Raw genomic sequence first — 26,266 nt, 5'->3', positions numbered from 1 at the left:
ACTGTGACGTGTGAGGGAGATGCAATGCTGAGATGCTCGTTATGGATCTTGCCTTGCTGAGTTTGTAATCGTGCACTCATCTGTAAGAACAGTTCATGGTCCTAAGGACAAAACTCTAGATGGGCTTTGGAGTAAAATCAACTACGTTCACATCTTAGTTTTTCAGTGTGCTGTAGATAAACCTAGACAAGTTACTAAACCTCTCTAAGCCTTGCCTTCCTCTTCTGGAAAATAGGGATAGTATTATGAACCACATAAACTTTGCAGTGATGAACAGAAGGAATGTAAGTACAACTCCTACTGCAGGGTCTGCTATGTCATAGATGCTCAGTAAATAATGGTTATTTATGGATAGAACGGGATTTTTTTTAAAGGCAAGCGATGAGAGTAGGTGGTGGACCATTCAACTAGCTGACTGAGCCATGCTTGAAGGATGAGAGGGGGAGCAGCATGTGCAAAGGCCCAGAGGTCTGAGGAAGCAGGATGTTGCCCCAGGCCTGGAGTGCTGGGAGAAGAGGGGAAGTAGTGATGAAGAATTAAGTTGAACAGGAAAGCTGAAACCTGACTACAAAAGGTGTAGGATGTCTTACTAAGAAGTCTAGATTTTTATACAGAAGACGATGAGGAATCTTTGAATAGTTATTGTAGGAACATTTCTCGAAGGGAAAGGGGCTTGAACTAAACATTGGTTGATAGTTGGGATTCAGGTTGGCAGAGAGGGAGGCAGGGAGGGGGAAAGCAGGTATACAGAGCTCAGGGGTATAGGTGAGCTCAACACTTACAGGATGCCACCAGCTGACAGGGGCTTTCTCTTGGAGCAATCTTAGAAAGCCATCGTCTTAAATGACAATTCCAGAGGGATTTAGGGTTCAAGCAACTAAGACCGTGGCTGACACCAATCCCAGTATATTGCTATCTTTTAATTATTTATAATCATATGGCCTTCTATATTTAGGTACTCATTTTTCTTTTTGGAAATAGTGATGATGCATTTGATCATTATTGTCACATAAAGATGGTCCACGTTTACCTGAAGAATCTTGGATGCTTCCATAAGTTGCAACGAGCTTGTCTTTTTGACAACTCTGCCTCGCACTGGCTGTGGATGCAATGCCAATGTTAAACTCAAAATCAGTCGTCTGGGTTGACAAGTCTAGTAGTGTTGCATGCTTGAGATCAATGTGGCGGTCCAGCGGTATGTCCCCTGACTGAACGTGTGGATGTTTCCACAGGGCATCACGGCATGAGGGGCAGACATCACCCGGGCCCCAGATGGACAAGTGACAGCAGCGCCTGACTCGATTCTTCAAAACACCCATCAGCTCTGCGATGGGACCCTTACGATTCAATCCAAAAGTAAGTCAGTTCTAAAAGAACTTTTAAACGATTATTATTACACTTTCTGGATTTGTTTCACACAGCATTGTCTCTCATATCTCTAAAGATCATCTATGCCTTAAAAAGAAAAAAAGATTCCTGTCTCCACTTGGTTCCTTTTCCTGTTTGACTTGGTCTGTATCTTTCGTGACAGTGGTGAGATATTGAACGTGAATTGATAGCACGGTGTCGGAAAGGATGACAGTACGTACGTCAAACTTCACATTATTCAACTTCCTTTATTCCTCCTGCTTTAAGCTCACTTCCCACCCTGGCTGGCGGAGGTGGCTGGGCCTCCCATTCCTGGGCTGGCCCCCTGTGCTCTCCGCATAGGTCTGCCTGCTGCTTGTCCCTTTACCTGTCTGCATTCACCAGGGTCCAGCTTTCTCTGCTGTGCGAAGGCACTTGCCGCTCGGCCACTGTTTTCCATCCTCTAGATCATCGCTGACCTCAAACCTTTTGTCTTTGTGGGTTTATAGCTTAGCGGGTTACGGGAGGGAGAAGACATGCATGCACTTGTGCGATTTATCTTTTTAAATTAGAAGGGTGTCCTTGTTTTAAAGATTTATGAATATTCGGATTTAAAAATCGTAAACTAGTCCGTTGAGTATGCAGAAAGTTACTCTGAGACTGATGCTGAGTGTTTAAACTTTTAAAGCCTGTAGGTAGGGAAAATGTGATCCTTTGACAGGTACCAGGGATTTGTTCTCCGTGGTTTGAAAGGCCTAATGGGGCATTTATCTTTAGAATATTCTTTTTCTTTGTTCTGGGAATAGAATCATTTTGGTTGGGTTTCTTGCTCATGCACAGTTTCATTTTGTTATGTTTAGGGTTGTTCTAAGTGGTTTTGAAGCACCCAAGAAAGCAAATGCTTTTATTCATCCATTCATTTATTCATTCACAACTCAACCATTCATTTACCTGTTCATTTACTTATGTGACAAATATTTTTTGAGCCTTTTCTCATTGCCCTGCCTGAACTACAGGGAACAAGGCAAATGCAATCGTTGTCCACCTGTTATTCTGTTTAATAATGTGAAAAGCTGTGCCAGGAGCTGGAGGATGGGGACAGCTGCCCAACAGTGCTGCTCCTCACCAGAGAGCCTCAGCCATACCTGGGCACTTGTTAGCCATGCCGGGACTCAGGCCCACCCCAGACACACTGCACGGGAAACTGTGTGTTTGAACCCAGCATCCTGGCTTAAACAGCCCTCCAGGCGATTCCACTGCACGCTAACATGTGAGAACCACTGTTCTAAAAAACGAACAAACAACAGGCTTAATTTCAAAAGATCAATTTCTGTACGTGAACCGGAAAATAAGGGGAGAGGAGATGGGGAGAAAGAGCTCTGAGATAGTGAGGCTTCCAGAAGTCAGTTTAAAAGTAAATCTGTCCTGTATTCAGACTTGATTTTTTAAAAAAAAAACAAGGACACGCCACTATGTGTCTTATTGAAGATTTCTGGGATTGTTTTTTGGTTCATTTTATGTGCGTTGGAACCCATTTGCTGGTTAGATGTGTGGGTCCAATCCTTATTTTATGGTATTTGTTAAAACTCTAGGTAACCCTGATGTTGAGAGAACCAGCAGGTCTGCTGTGAAGGTCGTCCTCGTCCCTGTTACCCTCCCCAGTGCCATGGTCATGGCCAGTTCTGCTCTCAGTGTCACACTGACACTTTACTGACATTCATCTTGGGGCTTTTACTTTTCTTGGGATGTGGGTGTTAGTTACTAAGAGCTGAATTATCTTAGTGATAACCTAGTATTTTACTCTTTTCAATGATGGCTTAACATTTATGAGTTGATTTCCCTCTGCCTCCATTTTTTTCTCTCCCTTTTAATCACATTGTATTTCCCAGAAGGCTTCTTCTATCTCCCAGAAGGTTCCTGTAAATAGATGCCTAGTGGCCTTGCCCTCAGTTCACCATTCATGTCCAGATATGCCTGTATGTTTAGATTAAAGCTGTCACTCTGTCACGCAGATCACTCCGTTGGGTTTGTTAATTACGTGCAGGGACAGCAGCTGCAGTCGATGCCGTGTTCATTTCTCTTGTGCCCGGGAAGGCGCGATGGCATGAGGGAAAGTGCATGGAGTGTCAGAGCTGCCTCCAACAGCCCCCAGTTCCCACAAAGCCACATGGCCTAGGAAAAAAATGTCCATCCCTCATTGCTGTATGTGCAGAATTTTGGTATCATCTTATCTCTAAGGATCGTCCCTTCCTAACACCCCGTGATTCTACGGTACAGAGGTCTAATCTGCACAAAGAACATTATTCTTGGGCTTTTAGCCATGGATATCATACTTACTTGGGAATCAGAAATATGAGTGCATTTGGAGTATTGGGGAGATGTTGGAAGGGGAAGATTTAACGCCCATTCTTTAACCCCTCTCCCCCCAGATCCCAGAAGCTTTTGTAGAAATTCATTTCCTAAAAACAATCAAACAAACAATAGAAGACGTTGAGTTCTTACCATTAAGTTCACTGTTGTGCCAGTGGGTTTGGGTTGCTCCGCTGTGGCTTCTCTACGACAAATTCAAGTGCATCCTCACTCATGAAGATCTTCGTGATCAGGACAGCTCATCTGCTTCCTTCCTCCCATTCTTCAGATGTAAATCATTTCTCATCACTTCCGACTGTAAACAGACTTAAGCAAATATTCATTATGTGTGTCCTCCTCTTCTCTCATATGTTATACTGGGAGCCTTATCCTAGGAGTTGAGTCGTGCTCATTTTTGGGGAACCCTGTGTTCCACACAGAGCCTAACACGTACGGAATACTTACTGAGTACATGGAAGATTCCTCATTACAGAATTCAAGGGTAGACTTTTTTGTTTTCTTTCAGCACTTAAACATATTGCTGCATTGTCTTCTGGCTGACATAGCTTCTTAAGAGGAATCTGGTTAAATTCTCTTTTGTTCCTTTCCTTTCTTTTTGTTCTTTTTATTTCTGAAAGCTTTTACGATTCTCTATTCATTATAGGTTTTCAGCAATTTGATTGTGATGTGTATTGGTGTGGTCTTATTTGTAACTTCTGTTTTGGATTTCATTGAGATTTTTGGTTCATTGGGTTCTAAGTGTTCATCAAATTTGACAAAAAAATTTGACCATTATTTTCATCAATTTTTTTCTCTTCTCTTCTTTCCTGCTAACGTTCCTAATATATGTTTCTTAGACCACCTGATATTGTTCCACATGTCATTAATCTTCTACTCCTTTTGTTCTTTCAGTCATTTTTCTTCTGTGTTTCATTTTGGATAGTTTCTACTGTTATGTCTTCAAATTCACTGATCTTTCTTCTGTAGTGTACAAACTGCTGTTCATTCCATCCAATGTGTGTCTTTCATTTTAGATATTTTGTTTGTAATCTCTAAAGGTTTCATTTGGTTTACTTTTATATATTCCATTTCTTTCCACATCATATTTACATTTTCCTCTATTTTTTTGATTCTCTGAAGCGTATGTATGATGGCTCTTTAGGCATCCTGGTCTGCTAATCCCATCGTGTGTGTCATTTGGTGGTCTGTTTGAATGGATTGATTTGAGGTTACATTTTCATGCTTCTTGGCATATGTGGTGATTTTTTTATTGGATGTCATATACCATAAATTTTATATTTTGGCAGGCCAAATTTTCTTTAAAACTGAGTTCTGACACTCAGTTAGGCTACTTAGGAGAAGGTAGATCTTTTTAAAGATTGTTTTAAAGTTTTGTTAGCGTGGATCCAGAGCGTCTTTTAGCCTTGGGTTAATTTATATCCCCTACTAAGGTGGTACCCTTCTGAGGACTGGACTGCATATGTATTATATGTTTTTTTCCGCTTCCGATTACAGCCCTCTTTGGGAATTCTTTTTTGGCATATTTTTTCAGTGGTTCTTTCTCTAGCCCTGAGTAGCTTCCTGTCATGCATGTACAGATCAGCAATCATCCAAAGATGTGAAGGGACTTCTTTATAAGTATCTGGATTTCTCTCTCAATATGCTGTCACCTCTCTTGGTACCATACCTCACACATTCCAGCATCACGGGCCTCTATTTACTGTAATACCTATCTTCTCTACAGAGACTCCTGGAGACTTCTAGGCTGTGTGTAGACTTCTCTTTGCTGAGGCTTGGAAACGGTCACTGAGCATAAGCTGGGTCAATCATAGAACTCACTTCTTTTTGTTTCATTTTTTTTTCAGAGGAATTCTGTCCTGCCTCTTCCCCAGCGCCTGAAAACTCAAAACATATTTCATGTATATTTTTTTCTAGTTTTCTAGTTGCTTAAGACCAAAGAATAAATATAGTCCTTGTTACCTTATTGTAGCCTGAAGAGAAATTCTTGAATAGAGTGTAGATCCAAAAGAATTTGTGATAGAATGGAAAAACAAAACAACCATATAAGCAATAACTGGTTCTTCACCATAGAGCAGCATTGTTCAATAGAACTTTCTGAGTTGATGGAAACGTTCTGTATCTGTACTGTTCTCTACAATAGTCATCAGCGGACATATGGCTCTTTCCAGACAAATTGAGTACTTGAAACGTATCTAGTATGTCTGAGGAACTGAATTTTTAATTGCATTTAATTTAGCAAATTTAAATAATAACAGGTGGCTAGTGGCTACTCTATTGGACAATGCATATCTACAGACTTTAGAAAAATGTTAGCAAGACTGGCACAGAGAGAATGTTAGTGAAGCAGAACAAGGCTAGGTTGAGGACCAGGGATGGCTGTTTCTCTTTTCAGGTAGAACAAAGCTGAGTCACGTGTGCTTAAGGCTTGTGCCGAAGAAGAGAACAGGCAAATCAGGGGAGACATGACATAATGTAGTGAGGGTTACATGAACTAACTTTTCAAAAACTACTTTGGACTCGTGTGCTAGTCATTGTTGCCAATATTATTTCCCTAGGGATCTGAGGTTAAGGTGAGCAATTGCGTAACAGATACCATGAACGAGGAGGGACACCTGTCTTAATTCCAGCATTCTCTCCCATTTAGGGCTCTAGGGATTTCTAATCCCAAAGAGGCCAGTTTATGATGTCTGAGCTGTGCCCCAAGGTATTCATGGACAGAATAGTTAAATTGGTCAAGGATAGCACCTCTTCCAGGATGTTAAGAAATTCTGGCATTTTCCCCAATCTGGTGCATAGAAGACAAGGAGGAGCTGCTCTTGAACTTGCCTTTCACAGTTTTCTGTTGTCCAGAGTGATCATCCATAGTGCCATCAATTCTTGGAAGCCCTCTTCCTGAAGCTCAGATATTGAAAGACCAGCATGTCAGGGACCCTTTCTTGTGTGCAACTCTCATGATAACTGGTGACCTGGGGATGTGGGAAACGTACAAGGATCTTCCCAGGATGATGTACAAGTCTGTAGTAACTTCAGGCTAGGCCACAGTCAAGGGGTCTATTGCTCCCTTTGGATGCTGAGTTACATTTGAGTGTCTGTATGGAAGTTTTGTTTCTAGGTTATCATTCCAAGAAGGCCTCTTCATCATTGACCTATTTTTATGGGCCAGACCATTAAAGAAAATAGGAGATAAATTGCATCGTTTGCCACCTGTACCTACAGTGCAGTATATATAATTCACTAAAAGATACATAAACACACAGACTTCTATTAGTCACTGTCAGGATATCTAACAACTTGGCTTGCTTGTACCTAATCCACCATTAGTTTTAATCAGAAATACGGTAATACTCATGTTTTTCTTTGAAAAATGCTTATCTTTAACATATAATAAGCCAGCCTGCAGACATTAGTTACTGGATCGTAAAAGCATATTAGAGATTTTGCAGTAGTCCCTGGTAGGTCACAAAGGTAACGAGGGTTAGGATGAAGCACTGCGGTAAACTCATTCACAGAAGGAACATGAGAAAAATCACAAGGAGTTCTTGCAAGGAAACTGGCAAGTCACAGAGCCAGGATTTGAATCTGCATCTGTTTTGCCCCCTCGATGCTGGACTCCTTTTCCACAGACTCCCTTAAGGCCGGGCCTGTGTAGCTCACACGCTGACAAGCCTCTCAGGGCAGAACACATCCAAGTCTTTGGGCAGTTTAATGGTAAATGAATTAATCCAAATAATTAAACGTCTCAAGCATATTAAACACAAAATAACTAGGACATGGTTAGATCTCCACATGAATTCCTCCTGATGAAGCTCTTTCTGCTGTGACAGAAATAAAATAAAGCCTCTTGGTAATTAGAAGCATATACAGCAATTAATTCTACATGTATATGGTCTTTCTTTTTTTTTCCAGAACTGTCTTTTAATTTTTTAAAGCGCCATTTTAATATCTGTGCTGTAACTGAAAATTATCTGGGGAAGGAGGCAGGAGGAAGAGGATTTCAGTGGCAGCACAAACAGTTTTTAATGCAACAGCTGCCAAGCTTAAATCTACCACGTGCCTGTTAGAGGGAAGATGGTCTGTGGCTCGTGCCTCCCGCTGCGAGGTCATTGGTTTGAGTCTACTCAAAGCTGGTCATGGCTGAAGGTCACCTTCACTTGATTGCTCCTTGGTGGCCTCCGTCAGTGAGATAGTGGACTTACCCAATTTCCTGCTGGACAACCACCCAGGACGAGTTCTGAAGGCCCTCCTCCTCCTCCCCTCTTCCACTCCCCCCTCCCCCCCCCTACTATGCACTGAGAGGCATCCAAAAGAACACCAGTTTGGAAGCAGCAAGCACATTCGCTTCAGTTGCTGTTGATCACGATGGCTGGAGATGAACACAGGAACAGCAGTGAAGCTCACTGCTTCTACTCCACCCATCTGCAGAGTCCATCTTAGGTCCCAGCTCACCACGAAGCTGCCAAGGACCAGTAGCCCATGAGGCCCCGTGAATTCCAGCTGTCTCTGCTGCCTGGGGACACTGTGATGGCTCATTATCATTCATGACTTCAGATTATTAACGTACTGTGATTTTGGATGCTCAGTTGGAAAACAGCAGGCAGGACATTAAAATCTGTTGTAAGTTCGTTGACTCAGGAACCTTGGCTTAATATAAGCCTTCAAATGGCCTCATTTGAACAACCATAGTTTCCACCAAGGAGTCCTTCCCCGAGGCTCTCCTTAATACAGCAAGTCTCGAAGTCACCTACAGCAGTCACACACCAGCTGCATCCTTACCCCTGCATGTAGGAAAGACTGCATCAGAGGTGGGTATGCATTCTCTCGGGCGGCCTCCTTAATGTCCTTATCCCGCCTACACCTTAGAATTCCTACGTTCCTTTAAGAAACGTAGATTTCTTAACGTAAATTTAAGGTAGAATATTAACTAATCAATTAGCTAGTTAACTTCATATGTAAGTCTGTAATCTCCTGAATACTCTTCCATCATAGCTCTATCTTTTTCTTTATTGAAGTATAGTTGGTTGGTTTATAATGTGTTAAATGTCTGGTGTACAGCATAGTGATTCAATACATATATATGACGTTTCATATTCTTTTTCATTATACACTATTACAAGATATTAAATATAATTCCTTGTGCTATACAGTAGGACCTTGTTGCTTATCTGTTACATATACTAGTTAGTATCTGCTAATCCTGAATTCCCAATGGATCCCTTCACCTACCTCCTTCCCCCCAGTAACTGTAAGTTTGTTTTCTAGGTCTGTGAGTCTGTTTCTGTTTTGTAGATAAGTTCTTCCCACATATAAGTGATATCATATGGTATTTTTCTTTCTCTTTCTGACTTTCTTCACTTAGAATGATGATCTCCATGTCCATCCACGTTGCTGCAAATGGCGTAATTTTATTCTTTTTTATAGCTGAGTAGTATCCCACTAAATGAGTCTTTAGAGACACAATGTTGATTTCTTTTTCCCAGAGGTGACAATAGGGAAAGAAGAAGCTACCATTGGTTTACCTTTCCCATCAACTCATCCTGTTACGTCTGTGTATGCTGGGTCAAAAAACAACCTTCTTTCTGGGAAAGTTATTCTTCCTGGCAGTGCACGTGTGAACAGAGAGGGAGAAGGTCAGCATTCTCTTGGTCACTGAGCTCCACCAAAACCACCTTAGAGGATATTGGGATAAAGTATCTCCGAACGGATTACCAAGGAGCACATGACTGTAAGCCTGAAATGTGAATTTATCATGCCTGACGGCTGCCAGCTCCCTTGGCTTTATGCCTTTATGGGATAGAGAATTAGATGTTGTTGCCTTGTGCAGTGAAGCTGCTGCTTAAGTACCAGTCCGGGTACAGCCCAGCTGAGATGCTCTCCGATTCCGAGCTCTCCGGGGCAGGAAGTGCAGAAGGCCTCTATTTCCAAAAGCCATTAAGGGAGAGTTGCAGGCACTCACTCAAGCTTTCACTTTAATAGCAAAAAGCCTCCATCTCGGGGGCTTAAGTCCATCTCCAAGGTGAACCCAGGAAGGTGGCAGAAGTGTAGCTATTATTGTAGCAATTTGTTCCCTACAAACAGCAGCTCCCGGGGTGGAGAAATGCGAGTAGTTAACTTGATTTTTTTCCTCCCGGATTATTTTTTTTCCTGAGTCCCCATGGTGCCACCTCAGAGAGGGCAGAACAGCCTTTTTCCTGTCCTCCTGTCCTCCTGAGGACAGCCCACCATCCACTGGTTCCCGCAGAAGCCCAGTCTCTTCCCAGTGGACAGTCAGACGTGTTGAGAGTAGAGAATGTCATCCTTTTATCAAAAGACACAGAGAAACGCAATTATCCTACAAAGAGAACAGGAGAAAAAGTCGGCGCCCACCCCAGTCTTCCACAATTTCTGATTCATGCTGGTGATGCTGTTAAAGGGAAGAGTTGGTTCGGTGGCTTTTGTGAATCTAGAATTTTTTTTTTTTATCTTTTAGGGCTCTGAAAACAGGGCTATCCTTCTTTTGTTTACAGACTGAATGAAAGTCAGATATCCTCCCATATTGCCTGAGAGATGAAAAATACACTTTGTTTTTTGCTTTTAATATCCAGGCTTCCAAAAAAATCATATTTTCTCAGATTCTTATCTGGGGCTGGCATTTTTTTGTTTGTTTTTTGTTTTTTTCCTTTTCATCTCCAACAGAGCAGAAACGGTAAAGCACATTAGGAGGAAAATTTTACTCCCTTGTAATTAAATAATTCCAGAGAACTCTTTCATATTTCAGGGAAAGAATGTTAAATCTGAGCTTGGGGAGGGCGATGGCGGTGCTGGGTTTTATTTCCCTAGCCTGTAACAAGAAGTATGAAAAATATTGATCTGCTTCGGAGAGATGCCAGAGCAACTTAATTAAAGTTGTTTAAGTACTTCAGAATCTTTTGATAGAAAGAAGCACATAAAAGCGTAATGTGCTTTAATGTAACGTGAACTTTTCAGAAACCAGAAGGAAGCCTTTCCCCACTTCGTCCCATTTCAAAACAATGTGCTGGGGAAGTTATCTTTCAATATCCACTTATATTTGGTTGTGATAAATTTAGTTTTTGACCTTTAGCAGATGTGAAAGTGGAAACGGAGAGAAATTGGACCTGCTGGGACGGCTGCTGCTTATTCTGCAGAGGCTCTCAGCACACTGATTGGCTGGAAGACACTTGGGGGAGCTGGTAGATGAATCCACCCCATGGGGGGAGGAGAGCCTGGGCTTCTAAGACCCTCCGCAAGATAACTCACACGAAACAAAGACTAAAATAGTCAATAAACCTAACTTCATGGCAAAAGGCTGGCAGCAAGCTCTGTCGGACTCATGTTGGGGGTAGACAGTTTCCCCCTCTTGGTTCTCCACATGGTACAGAGCACACATCTCCCCCGAATAAAAGGCTCCGAAGGCAGATTCTTAGCTGATGCCTCCCAGAAGCAGGATGGCTTTCTGTCAACCGACTCAGTCTGGATCTCAGCTGACAAGACCTTGACTTCTCTCCTTCACCCTGTCAGCGACTTGACTGATCCACTTTTCCCTCTTCCAGGCTCCCGGAGTCCTCTCGCCGGCATGTGTCTGCTTAATAAAGTCATTGTTGAAGTGCTGTCTCTTAACCCTCACCCATGGGAGACGTGGACGCATTTCCCTACTCATCACAGACTTCCCTTCTGGCTAGTCAGGCCCTGACTGCGACTTCTTGACGGGCTTGTAGGAGAAAGCTGCGCTCGGAGTTTTAGCAAGAACAGCCCCCTTCCCGTAAGGCACCCTGCGTGATCACGGCCTGAGCTTGGTGCTGTCGGGGAGGATGGAATCGGGGCTTGGGTGGGGAAGAGGAGGCTTCACCTGAGTCCCTGATGGCCTTGGGCTCACCTGGGAGGGTCTGTAAGAACAGAGCCACACGCTGGACTGAAGACAGTCTAAGGGATGGGAATCCCACCATGCTGGGGGGGCCTTTCCTATCTTGGGCTCTCTCCTAATGAAGGGAAACTTCAGCTATAGGGGCAACCCCCTCATTTGTTTTTGAGGCAAAAAACAAATGACATTTGCTGTCTGATAGGGTTTCATGGCCTTCTGCACTGGCCCGGGCCACCTTCATGAACTAGTTGGTCACTCTCGTCTGCTGGCTTCGTCACTCTTACCACACTTCCGCCTTCGTTCTCACTGTGGAATATGAACTGGGCTTGTTAGTGTTTGAGTCGTGGCTCTTCCCACTGGAAGGGGTTTGTTTATCCCTCTGGCTGTGGCGCCCTGGGTGTCTCTCATGGGTGACTCCTGCCAGGTTTTACTCATAGAACCCCCAGCTGACCTCAGACCCTGAACTAACCTCCCAAATGGACAGTCCGTGGCACCACACTGCTGGAAGTGGGCAGGTGAGATTTGGAGTCCGTGTTACTGTGACAGATCCTGGACACTTGAGTGCATTCCATTCATTTTCTCTTAATTTCCGCCATGATTGTTCGCGTGGTGTGGTGACCAGCATTTCAGCTCCCCAAACTGCAGGCCACTAGACTGGAATTCTGCCAGTCTGCCTCCTACAAGATTGGAGCCTCCTTCTCCTTTTTCTTTCAGAAGCTGGGTAACCAGCTAATATAAGTTAGTGTTCTTGTACTTTCTCTTCTGCTGAATATATTGCATATTATAACCATAGCATAACTTATTTGACTGTCCCTTGATAACATGTTGTTTCTGTTTTTTTTTATTATGAATATATATATATATTTTTTTGAGTAGTAACCATTTTATTTTTGGGGGGGTTAACTTATTTATTTGCTTATTTTAATGAAGGGACTGGGGATTGAACCCAGGACCTTGTGCATGCTAAGCATGTGCTCTACCACTGAGCTATACCCTCCCACCACAAGAATATCTTTATGCATATTTTTTTGTGATCATTGTTTCAGTTGGAAACACACCTGGAGATTAAGCTTTGGGTCGTAGGGTATGACTAGTTTGGCAGATCTGCCAAATGGTCTTCCTAAAAGTTATATCAGCATTGCTGCCAAGGAAGCTCTTAGAAGAATCTAGTGCTTTCCCTCCATATGATGTTAAGCTGCTTCCTCCGTACCCTACAGATCTCAGCTAAAATGTGGCCTCCCTAAGAAACAGCCCCTGACCTCTGTGCATCCTCCTCTGTCTCTCTCACTTGAACGTGTCCTGCCCTGTCGCTGGGGCAGGCCTGGAGCCTGAGTCCGGGGGGCCTGGCCTTGGCATTGAGACCGACCGCAGCAAGGCCTAGACTCTGGTTCTGCTGGAGCCTGAGGCCACAGGGACGAGTCTGGAGCCTGGGTTGAGCTGGGCTCCTAGGTCTGTAGGGACAAGCCTGTAGTCTGGGGCTGTGAAAGCCGGCCTGGCCCTGGGCCCACTGGAGATGGCTGGGTGCTGAGGTGAGCCTGGGGCCGCAGGGGCTGGCCTGGATCCTGGAGTCTTGGGTGCTAGCCTGGAACCTCGGGCTGTGGGGCCCCAGGATCTGGGGCAAACCTGATGCTTCACTGGGGCGGGCCTAGTGCTGGGGTCTGCATTGAATTCGGACATTCATATGACTTTCCTTCCCCTCTAGGGCAGTTGTCTTTCTCTGTGCTGGGCTTTGCGGACCTGGGGCATGTGAAACTGTCCTTTCTACTCTCTTATATGCATCTTGTCTTATTTCTGTGCTTTACCTGGGTGCTGTAGTCTCTCATCTAGAGTTCTTATCTCTTGTGCAGGTTTTTTATGCAGGTGGATAGTCATTCAAATTGATGTTCCTGCTAGGGGAGGACCGCTGGGAACTCCAGTTTCACTATCTTGCTGACATCACTCTAGCTGAATGATTCTTTTTCTGCTGCTCTGAGACTGGGATTGTACCAACAATGGGTACAATAGTTAAGAGAAGCTTGGCGCAGGCACACATAGAACAAACAATCATTTGGGGTTATTTCAGTTCCAGTGTATCTTGGACACTGAGTTTCCACTGGGCTTGCTTGGTGGGGTGAATTGTTGAGTGATGAGTGGCCTCAGCCAGGGTCCAAAGGAGGACAGGATGAGAGCTTTTGGAGAGATGCTCTACCACTGGCGTGAAGAAGGATTATGTGCTCATTAATATCATGCCTTAAGCCACCTGCATGACCTGGAATATGTCACTTAAAATCTCTTAGCTTGTTCTGCATGTCTGTTTAGCTCACGAATCCCTGCAAAGATAAAAAGAAATACAAGGTTAAAGATCCCCAAACACTTTGCAAACTTAGTGCCACTAAAACATGGGTACAAATCATTGCCATAAAAATTCATCAGATTCCTTAGACAATCTTCTCTACTGTAAGACAAGTAAGAACCCTGGTCCAATACATAACCAAACCAGAATCTGGAAACGTAAAGAAGACTTTCTATGAATGCCCTAGTTTTTCTTTTCAGCATTTAGCATAATGAGGTTTCAGTCCTTGTTGGATGGAAAAATGGCTGGTCCCACATGTAAATGGCAGGCAGTATGAGAGAGGGCATTCCCAGGTGCATCCCTCTTTGGGACTTGCCAGATGTTCTCAGTGCACAGGAATTAATATACAAGTTGGCCTTCTATGACATTGATGGGTCAGTAAACAAACACAAATCTGGGGGCAGGTTCTGCCAGCAAATGTCCTCAATTCGGATATAAATTGATGCAAACCACTAATAAAAAGAAAGTGAAATGTGGCCAGGAAAGCAAGTAATTGCCTGATTTCTTTAAACTAAATATGTGTTGCTTTTAAAGCCATAATTAAATTTCACTTTTGCAGAATAGTTCCATTTTTATCACAGTTAATGTCACAGGTAAATACAACCAATTGTTATCTCTTGGAATTTAACATCTGTGAACGGTGTTAGGTTTACCTTGAGCTAAAAAAAGAAAAGAAAAACACGCAAACAAAAAATTCAGGAACTTTCAGATGAGCAGATAGGATTTGATTTGTAGGAAATTTGGTTTTCAGAACAAAGAAGTCAGATATTCGGAGAAAAAAGTAGGCAATTATCAGTAGCAAAACCACCACAAACGTTTCCATTATTATGTACTATAGGGCAAATATGTTTGTAAATTTAATTTATCTTGAATATCATCTGCTTATATTTATGAACTCCTATTTATTGAGTGTAGCCTACTCAGCACATACTCTGCTGTATGCCCAGAACACAAAAATGTAAGATGTTTAGAGTGTGTGTATTTCAGTACACAAATCCAGGTGGATTAAGAAACAGGGAACTTTTTATTTTCTTTGAATCAGTTTAGTTTCTGTCTTGAGGCCTGTTCCCGCTGTGTTGGCAGGTAATTCAAGGTTAGCACGCCTGGGCCTCCCACCTCCCCTGCTCCCACAGGCCACACCATGTGCAATTCCAAGGCATCGCATTGAGGGGATGCTGGAGGGGGCCTCTGCTTAGTAGGTATCTGTGGTGATGAGCTGTATCTCTTCCTTGTTTGCATGATGCCTTTAGGTCCTTCCTGCCATGCATGGGAGGAAGGAATCTTACGAGGCTGGGGACTCTGGTGCCTAAATGCTTGTCCCAGATCTTGCTGCCAGTCCTCTCTGGGGCCCTGGTCCCATCACCCCATGAGCCATAGACCTCTTTCTCCCATACAGTCCAGGGGAACGCCTTTCACAGTCTAGAGAAGCATCTTTCTCCCTCTTCCTTCTTTTTGCACACCTGCTTCCCCTTCCCATTTACTTCCTACAAACTTGAAGGCATTCTACAAAGTTAGGCTATTGGAGACAAAAGCCAAGATGTGGCCCAGCCACACCTCCCTTGAGCCAGTAATAATGAGTCCCCTCTTTTTCAACTTGTGGTCCTAATTTAGATCAGCACAGTATTTCAGGAGCTCTCATAAGGACTGTCTCTCTAATTCTGTTTCTCTCTCTCTCTCCTTGTCCTCTAAAGCATTCTGTATGTCGTACCAAATGACTTGTCCCGAAGAGGAGTTCTAATTTTGTGATCTCGGGTTAAAAAATCTTTCCTATTTTTCCATTACCGAGAAAATTAAGTCCTCACATTTCAGATACTTGAAATCTTCCATGTTAACCCCCACATGACTGTTAAAATGTTCCCTCCCACACGTTTCTTTTATGTACTTTGTGCTCCAGCCAAACTGGAAAACAACCTAACGTACATTCCTCCCCCTTTTCTGTCTTGGTTTGTGATGCTCCTTCTGCAGGAAGGGCCTTCTTCCCTCCATCCTGAGTTCTTTTTTGTTGTTTTTTAAATTAATTTTTTTTATTGAACTATAGTTGATTTATCAACTATAGTGATACACATATATATATATAATTTTGCTGTACATCTGAAACTATCACTGTATGTATCTATTTATATAGATCTATATCTATCCTTTTTCAGATTCTCTTCCATTATAGGTTATTACAAGATAGTGAATATAGTTCCCTGTGCTATATAGTAGGTCCTTGTTGTTTATCTCTTCGATATATGGCAGTGTGTATCTGTTAGTCACATACTCCTAATTTATCCTTCCCTCCTTCCCCTTTAATGAACATAAGTTTGTTTTCTATGTCTGTGAGTCCCTTTCCATTTTGTAACTAAGTTCATTTGTGTCATTTTTTTTAGATTCCACATGTAAATGATATCATATGATGTTTATCTTTCTCTTACATCACTTGGTATGATAATCTCTAGGTCCATCCGTGTTGCTGCAAATGGCAATATTTTATTCTTTTTATGGCTGAGTAATATTCCATGATATAAATACACCACATCTTCTTTATTCACTCATCTGTCGATGAGCACTTGGGTTGCTCCTGTGTCTTGGCTATTGGAAATAGTGCTGCTGTGAATGCTGGGGTGCATCCATTCATACTGATTTCTTTGTGACCAAAAGCTGTCTTTCAAGGACCAGATGCCATGCTGGTCTCATCAGGAAGCCTTCCCCTTACTCAGAGAACACTAGCTGCCAGAAGAGGAATAACAAAACAAAAAACTGAGATGAGTTTATGTTTGGTACCAAAAAGCAGAATGGAGAGTTAGTTTGGGAAAAATGCAAGCATGTGAGGTGAAGTCATAGTCCTGTAACAAGTGTCAGGGACTGAGTGAGGAGTCACCTAAGACAGTGGTGACCGAGCCTGTTGGGCCTGGAGTGAGAATACTCAGCAGTGGGTCCAGGCATCGCCCACTCTATGCTGCTGGCAGACATCAGGGCTCTTTCTAATCCAGCCTTAGGCAATGGTCACGTTCAGCTTAATGACAGCACCTCCTGGTGACGTATCTGAACTCCCACTGTACTTTCATTGTACCTCCTTTATGACACTGCAGTTAACAGTAACATAACCAGGTCATTGTTTATCTGTTCTGTCTTTACTACTGGATTATAGCCTCCTCAAAGGCAGGCCTCTCACCTCCTTCACCTTGGTGCCCTCCAAAGCACCTGACACAAGACCCTGCACGTAATTTGCAGACCACCCGTGCTAAAAATGGAGACATCAGGTCATTGGTATACAGGATGATGTCAAAGCCATTAAAACATTGACACAACAGTAAAGTCAAAGACCAAGGGGTTTGTTGCCATCCACGTGCTGGTCTTACCTGGCTGTCCGTAGGCGAAGCGGTGACGTTCTGAAGCTATCAGCGCTTGTTTATCAATACAGCACATGCTAACCAGACAACAATTTCCCAAGCTTCTTTTTACAGTTCTGACTGTACCTTAACACTGTAGGAGTTTAAGTGAAGTATGAGAGGTCCAACCCTTGGCATATCAACCAATGTCTGCACCTGTAATTGGCATGAGACCAGAATTCTCCATGAGACCAACACCATCCCAACAGGAGAGGTGGATACAGTCATTCCACTTATCTCCGTAAAAGGATAACATGGTGAAAAAAAGTAATTTTGCTGTAAAATACTGAAGCCACTTAAGAGTCTACCACAGCCTTCTTTAATAAAGTGGAAAACACTTGCTCATTGGCTCGCCTGTGAGCAATTATGATCTGCTTTATAAGTGAGACACTTGGGGTAGATCTGAGCAGAAGCAAAATGATAAAGAAAGTCACTTTTGTCAATTAAAAAATATTTGTCTGTTTAAAAATGTGCTTTGTTTATCTATTGGTACTTCCTTCAACAGGGACAGTCTACCTAGTCATTAAAGGAAACCTATTTCCAAATCATTTAGGTGCATAGTACTTCTGCAAGCCTTGTTTGTTCTCAAGGATCCTCCTATGGAAAGATTTGAAAACAGATTTGTAGAAGTTTCTCCTTCCTCTCATGGCATCCTGAAATGCACTGAGGCTTAAAATGACTTTTTTTTCCAGTCATCTTTTAGTAAAAATTTCCCCCCACTTACGAATAAAATGTTCTAATGTTTTTTGGATACCCTGGATTTGAACAGTTTTCATAGGTCGTTTGTACATCCGACTGAATTAAATATTGAATGTGTCAGTCCTTTAATGTTATCCCTTGTACTTGGTAACTCTCCTCCCTGGGAAAACTAAGGAAACCGGGAGACTTGGATTAAAGGCTGGTCCAGGAATACCTTGTTTGCTTTCCTGCCTTCTCTTTGGCTAAATGCTACATTGATTGGAGCACTTGAAGTGTTGGCCACCTTCAGCGATACAAGCTTCACTTGATTTGATATTTAACTTGCAGGGAAGGAGCCCAGCTCTTTCTCTCCCTCCCTTTCTCCCCGTGTGTTTACTGAAATAGGAAGTGTCATAACCAACTTGTCTGTTTACTTTCATCCCATTGTTTTGGGAAGAGTAAGAAAACTGACTAGCGTTCAGAAACAGCGGCCAAGAAAAACACACATCTTTTTTCTTCTTATACATCAACTTGTTTAATCAGAGCATTTGTGCTTTGATGTATTATTATTATTTCTCTCTATGGGAATTGATTTGTAATGTTACCTAATCAGTGTGGTTCCAATTTTAATCTTGGAGCTGAGTAATAAATGTAAGACATTAATTTCCATAAACCATATATATTTGAAAGCTTCATTTACATAGTGAGCAATTTAGGCCTATAAATTCTAATGTGTTTCTATTCCTTTTGGGTTACTGTTTGCATAACCTTTTTATAGCTCTGGCAAAGCATAATGCTGCTCAGTGCTGACAAATTTCTTGCTGTTGTCCAATGCATAAAAATGTGTTTGAAGTAACTCTCTAACACTCCCTGAGTAATTTTTCTCCTTTCTTTCTCACTCACCATTGAAGGTAATTCCCTTTTAGGAGCCAAAATATTCCATATCTTTTCCCTATCAATTTCAGCATCTCAACTGGCAGTTTTCTGTAGCCTCGGATTTAGTTCCGATAGAGCTGGTACCAGTACAATCTCATTTATCCTTGGAAGGACCACTCAACTGTCAGAAATGTGCAGACTTGGCTGTAATTAATACCACCCTTGTCTCTAAGAGATTGAGAGCATGAGACCAGGTGTGACTGAGTGTGCTTAACACATAACCTGAGCGTTTCTGAAGGTGATGTAAGAATGGATTAAAGATGTTAAAATGAATCATCCTATTTCAGGGAAAAATATGTATGTGTATACATACACACACACACACACGTGTATTTATATGTGTGTGTGTGTATATATTTATATATATATATATATATATATATATATATATATATAGAGAGAGAGAGAGAGAGAGAGAGAGAGAGAGAGAGAGAGGGAGGGAGCTTTAACAGAGAAAATAGCTTCCGACCATTCATCTTTAACAGTTTCTACAATGTTAAAATTTCAAACACTGAAATTTTTTTCAATTTTCTTAGACAACTGCCTTGAGCCTAATCTAATAACCTCCTAACTGTGGACAGCGCTGTATAATTTTTAACGCACTTTCATGTCCATTGTCCCATTTGATCTTATAGTATTTCCATAAGGTGTTGCCACATTCATGTTGAAGATAAGGAATCTAAGGACCAGAGATTTTCAGTATTATATTGCTGTTGACCCAAAGGGAACGTTTATTGGGTTTATCTGGCGTATAGGAAGCACTGAAGTCTATACCTGTTCCTGCACAGCTGTTAAGATCTTGACATCTTTTAGTAAGAGCACAGTGCGTGTTTCCCTGGCTCCCCAGCCTTTGGAACCTGAGGGAAGGTGTACTGCAGGCAGGATGCTGGCTCAGGCCCTAACTGCTCTCCTGTGGTTCCACCCACATGCTTCCCCTGATGCCAGACCAGGTGGGCAGTGAACCGGAGTCACTAGCTGCTGTTTCACAAACAAGGCGAAGTAAATCAGGGGTCTCAACTCAGTTCCTAAAAACAAGAGTCCATTTCACCGTTCCTACCTCTGTTCGGCAGTCTTAGCGGTCAAAGATTAATTGGTACAAGAGGAGAGGGCCCACCCCTCTCCCTGGAGTCAGATGGATGCTGAATAGGACACTGGCTCTGTGTGTAGCTGGGAGCAGAGGGAGCACAGCTCAGAGGTGAAAACAAAGGTGTAGGAAGAGGATGCTGAGGCTCAGTTCTGCCCCCGGCACCACCAGCCCACCATGCCGCCGTCTGGGTGTTTCCCTGAGTGAGCTGCGGGAAGCAGGACTCAGGCAGACGGGGACCACAATCCATGCTGCTCCACTGACCAGCATTGGGACATAGGGTGTGTTGCTTAACCCACCAAACCTCAGCCTGGAGAATTGTTGGGTATTAAGTATGTACTGGTGTTCTACTGCTGCGTAACAAATTGTCACCAACTGAACACCCATTTATCGCTCTACAGTTTCTGTAGACCAGAAGTCCAGGCACTGAATGGTTGGCCTTCCTGCTCAGGGTATCACGGGACTGAAATCAAGGCATTGACCAGGACCGCAGTTTCCACCTGGCCCACAGGATCTTCTTCCAAGGTCACTGGCTAAGTGCAGAGTTCATTTCCATAGAGTTGTGCCACTGAGTACTCATTTCCCTGCTAGCTTTTGGCCAAGAACTGCTCTCAGCCACTAGCAGGTGCCTGTGATTCCTTGCCATGTGGTCCCCACGGGAAGTTCCCAAGAGGGATGTTTGCATTTTTCCATCTCTCTGATCTCCTTTTCTGCCAGAAGCCAGAGAAAAGTCTCTGCTCTAATTGGTTCTTGTGTTTCGGCCATGCCCACTTGGATAATCTCCCTACTTTAAAGCCAACTATACTATAAAACATAACCTCATCATGGGAGTAAAATCTATCATATTTAGACACGGGATTATGCAGGTGTACGTCACTGGCAGGAAATCTTGGGGACACTTTAGAATTCAACTTATTAAAAGTGATACAATTTATGTGAAATTCACCTAGCTCCAGGCAAATACTTGGCATGCAATCAATGGTAACTCTTCTATAAAACAGGGTGAAGATTTGATAGATTTTAAAGGATATGTTAATTCTGGTAACTTTTATATATTTGTCTCCCATTAAGAGAACAATCCCATGTAAATGACAGTTTTTCCATCAAGCATACTGCTTAGCTTACTACCAAGCACATAAGAAGTTCTTGGTAAAGATGTGTTTAAACGATAGAGCTATGAAAAAAAATAAATCATCCTATCACACTAAGAAATAACCTTAATATTGTGGAGATTCAGGAATGTCTTGGGGCATTCATATTCATACTTACCATTTTTTTGTTGTTTTTATTTATTTATTGAAGTATAGTCAGTTACAGTGTGTCAGTTTCTGGTGCACAGCACAGTGTCCACTCATGCATATACATACATATATTCATTTTCATATTCTTTTTCATTAAAGGTTATTACAAGATATTGAATCTCCCAAATTTGCCCCTCCCATCCCCTTCCCCCTGGTAACCTTAAGGTTGTTTACTATATCTGTGAGTCTGTTTCTGTTTTGTAGATGAGTTAATAGTGTCCTCTTTTTTTCTTTTTTTTTTAGATTCCACATGAGTGATACCGTATGTTATTTCTCTTTATGGCTTTTCTTTCTCTTTCTGGCTTACTTCACTTGGAATGATGATCTCTAGGTCCATGCATGTTGCTACAAATGGCATTATCCAGTCATCTGTTGATGGACATTTAGGTTGCTTCCATGTCTTGACTATTGTATATAGTGCTGCTATGAACACTGGGGTGCATGTATCTTTTCAAATTAGAGTTCCCTATGGATATATGCCCAGGAGTGGGATTGCTGGATCATATGGTAAGTCTGTTTTCAGTTTTTTGAGGAATCTCCATACTCTTTTCCATAATGGCTGCACCAAACTGCATTCCCATCAGTAGTGTAGGACGGTTCCCTTTTTTCCACACTCTCTGGAGCATTTATCATTTGTGGACTTTTGAATGATGGCCATTCTGTCTAGTGTAAGGTGATACCTCCTACTTACAGTTTTAAATGATACTCATTTATTAACACCTCGCACATTTTTATTTATAAACCAGACCACTGTCAGCTCTTTGGCGTCTATTTACAACTGCATACTGGTCATTTCAACTTGTGTGTTACCTGAACATCTTAAACATGTTGGAATGGAACAGCACCACCCCCTTCACCATCACATAATTTCCTTCTTTCATAATGTCTGTCTCAGTGAATGTCTTACATTCTCTTTAAGTCAGAAACCTGAGAATCATTCATCATAGACTCTCCTTCTTATTACCTCCTTCATCCAACTGTCCAAATCACGGCAATTCTATCTCCTGGGTACTTGAATGATTTGCCTTTTCATTGTCTGTGCTAACCCTGGCCCTCCCATGTCCTGCCCGGACCATGGCAAAGTCTGTCCCTAATCAGGTCTCCTGTACTCAGGTTCTCCAATCCATCCTGCACTCCAGTGTCCAAGTTACGTTTCAAAAGTGTAAATCTGGGGCTGCTTCTTGCCAGTTTTCAATGACTCTCAATTCATGCTAAGAAAAGAGTCTCACCATCCAGCTTCTGTCTTCACTACCTGGCTCTTCATGGGTCTCCATACAGCAGAAAAAGTTCTCTTTTAAAAATATTTTTGAGGCATAATTTACATACAATGAAACACACACAAGTATTGCATATGTTTTGATGCATTTTGATAAATGTATTTGTAAAACTACCATCCAAGTAAGATACAAAACATCAAACTTAGCTATTTAAAACATAAATCATATTATGCTCCTTGTCATAACTCTCAAATACTTCCCAGCACAGAATGAAATCAATTTCCCTTCTCACCTGTATAATCACACGGGGTGGGGGGCCTGCCAACTTCTCCCACCTTTCCTCCCACACCCACCCCCTGACTCACACACCTTGTACTCTTTCCTAGTTGTCCCAGATTTCCCAACCTTATTCCTGCCTCTGCTTAGAGCATCCTCCGGGCTTTCCCCCTCACTTCAGTCCTGTTCAAATGCCACTTCCCCTGGGCTCTTTAAACACTTGTTTAAATGATACATGCTTTGGGGAGCTTTCTCGATCGCCCGGTTTAAAATTGCACCACACCTCCATCCTTTCCCTTACAGGTATCACCATCTGACACTATTTGATGCACTTGTTTATGTGTTTGTACCGGAATGTAAGGACTTTGGATGTCTGGTTCACTGCTTCTCTGGTTCTCAATATTTTCCATGGTGTCTGAGAACAGGTTTTCAGTTAATATTTGTGAATGAAGGGGATGAAATCCAAATTCTATAGCCTGACATGAAAGGCCCTTCGTGATCTGGCCTTTGCTTTATTTTTCATTTATATCTTCCACTTCCCATAATCCCTAGACTTCAGTCAGCTTCAACGACTTACATTTCCCTAGAGACAACAGATTTCCTTTAACCTCTGAGCAGATCTTCTCACTGCTCTTGGCGTACCTGCTTCCTTTGTCTGACTTTCAAATGCCAGTCCCTTCTCAGCTTCAGTTTCTTCTTCTGAGTATCTCCTTGACTCCTCCAACACACTTAGATCTCACTGCTCCCTGCTTTCTTTTTCAAACATGTTTCTTAGAATAGCTCCCAGAATGTCCAGTAAACATTCATATTTCAGCAGTGTTTTTCCACCAGCACTTCAGCTTTTCGAGCATATTTTTTTTCACTTAAAATTATATATTTTATTATTAATTCTCAGGAAATTAGTATAACTGACCACATCTTGTATATAATGACTTTTGAAAGATCACATTTTTTCCCAGCAAATTCTTGACCCTTAATAATTTCTATTTATCTCATTGTGTAGGGAAATAGTCCATTAAAAATTGCTGTTATTTTAAAATTATACATTTTTAAACATTTTTATTGATTTATAATCATTTTACAATGTTGTGTCAAATTCCAGTGTAGAGCACAATTTTGACATGACTTTTCATCTTTCTTATCACCAGCACCTAGCCAGCTTGCTGTAAAATTTGAACTCACTGAATGCTTTGTTAAAAGTAGATAACAGAAAACAAGAGAGGGAAGAGGATAGAGGTAGTTAAGAAGAGAGGAAGAAAGGAAAACAAAATAGATATTCAGTTAAGGAAATGTGAAGGTTTGAATTCAGTCCCTCCAATTGCAGAGTCCGAGGACTCAGCGAAATAATCTAGAGTTAATTCATGCTTATTCCCAGTTGTTAAACCTAGGACTTATTTTCATTTAGGATTTGCAAATTCTTCTTCCTTCTGGTATCTCTGTGTTTGTGTTTGTGTGTGACTGTATTTCTGAAGGGAAAGAAGATTGTACAGAAGATATATTAAGTAGCAGTTTGCATATAAACCCACAACAGTTTTAAATACTAGCAAATGGTGACACACATCTGTGTGATGTTTATTATACGTATAACGGATTCCCTAATGTTTTTGTAAATGATGGGAAACACATTCACAATATAGTCAGATGTGAAAATAATCTTTTTATGTATCATGCCCAATAAAATCCTGATTTTTTTCCCCCTCATTTCAATTTGGTTCCTCCCTTGACCAATCTTTCCTTTTGAGGTTGAACAGACCAAGAAGAGTAGAAAGAAGGCTTAAGGGATGGTTGTCTTATTTATGTTTTTTATCTCCTGTATTTTAGAATGCTTTGACATCTTGGTACCTTGCTGGGGAGAGATTGTCCCTCCCAAGGATACCTAAATCCAAAAGAGAAAATGACTCTCCTCTGAGCACATCTTTCAGATGTTTTTAGTTTTTTGGGGGGCGGGGGGATGCTAGTAATTAGGTTCATCTATTTGTCTATTATTACTTTTGGTGGAGGGACTGGGGATTGAACCCAGGACCTCACGCATGCTAGGCATGGACTCTACCACTGAGCTATATCCTTCCACCAACATCTTTCACATGTAAGCCAACCAACCAAAGCCCACACTCTAACCACCTCCTTAATTTAACTTGCACCTACCAAGTCAGTATTTCTCCTGCCCTAAATCACCCCAGGGTTGGGTATCAGGTAACTAGAGATCACCCCTATAGCCCAGAGCCTGCTGAAATTATTTAAATCGTCCAATCCTAAACTTGCTCAAACTTGCCTACCCTACGTTGTCCATTTCTTCCTGAGAAAACCACAGTAAGGCTCTGACCACACTTTGTCTTTCACTCCTTCTGCCTCCTGACCAACCTGGGGGCTTCCCCATGTAGATCTGCATGGTGTGGCATGTCCCTTTCTCGTGGAAACTGTGTCGTCACCTCTAGAAATTAAAGTCAGCCTCTATAAATTAAATTCTGGGTACAGTGGAGACAATGGTTCAATGCAGAGGAAACAAGAACTAGTAATGAATCCTTGAGTTATTTGCTAAATTCTAATTATCAGCGCTCTGCATGCCCCTTTCCCCCAAGAATTGCCTGGTATAGTAATCATAGCAGAAAAATCAAGAATTGCCTGTAATATTAATCACACTAGAATGCAGGGAGCTATGAGGAAAAGAACTGGAGGAACTCCCTGGGAAACACTGCAATGCATGATTACACTGTTCTCGGAAACAACACTTCGGAAAATCCATTTAACTTGTTCTCAGCCATCAGAGTTGCTTTCCTGAGTCATGAAATTCCCATTATGAAATAAACCCTGGCATCAGCTTGATTAGTACGATCATAAATCTTAACCTCAGCATGCATGCTTCACACTGCGGTGTTTGAGGCCACAATTATGGATTCTATTATTTCCCCTCCCTCTTGCAGTAATTAGGTATTATTTCAATGCACAGCCAATTGTTGGCAGTACTTTTTAAATGCATGTAAAATAATCATTGGTGTAAAACCATCGAAACAAGGTTTCTGAGAACTCAATGGAAATATATATTATTACTTTTATTGATTCATTTTGAATTCAATTAAAATGGTACCAAAATTATCCATAGTCTTTGCTTATACAGCTATATATTCCCATTTATGTATAACTTTCTCTGAGTCTTTCCACGTGTGGGCACATCTAGAGGTAGGTAACTAGTTAGTTATTTTATTTGGATATATTTTTTAAAGGGGGCTTTGAATTCTAAATTAAAAGCTTTGTAATGAAGGCTTTTCTTTGGACATTTATGTAAATGTTCATATTTTAATTTATGTAAATTTATATTGATACAAATTTCATGAATGAATATTCATCAGTAGTCCTGCTATTAAATGGGCTGCTACTACAGGATGCTCTGTGGACTTCCGTGCAGAGGTGGAGGTTTGGAATTCAGGCCTTTGTAACTGGCTTGGTCATATTTCTGAAGATAAAGGAGATTCTAGCTGATGCCCAGACACAGACAACA

The 26,266-nt window shown here is 41.9% G+C and overlaps 1 long non-coding RNA gene across 1 annotated transcript in view; it reads left to right on the top strand.

The window, feature by feature from the left end:
* LOC140689445 (uncharacterized) overlaps positions 1-26,266 on the top strand; it is a 220,974-nt gene that overhangs the window by 37,011 nt on the left and 157,697 nt on the right. The window contains exon 2 of the long non-coding RNA XR_012064386.1: positions 1,233-1,356. This is a non-coding gene — a long non-coding RNA (uncharacterized lncRNA). The remainder of the gene's footprint in view (positions 1-1,232; positions 1,357-26,266) is intronic.

This window comes from Vicugna pacos, chromosome 26 (genome assembly GCF_048564905.1).
Source record: "Vicugna pacos chromosome 26, VicPac4, whole genome shotgun sequence".
In the NCBI taxonomy this organism is placed as follows: domain Eukaryota; kingdom Metazoa; phylum Chordata; class Mammalia; order Artiodactyla; family Camelidae; genus Vicugna; species Vicugna pacos.
This window is presented reverse-complemented; position numbering and strand designations above follow the sequence as displayed.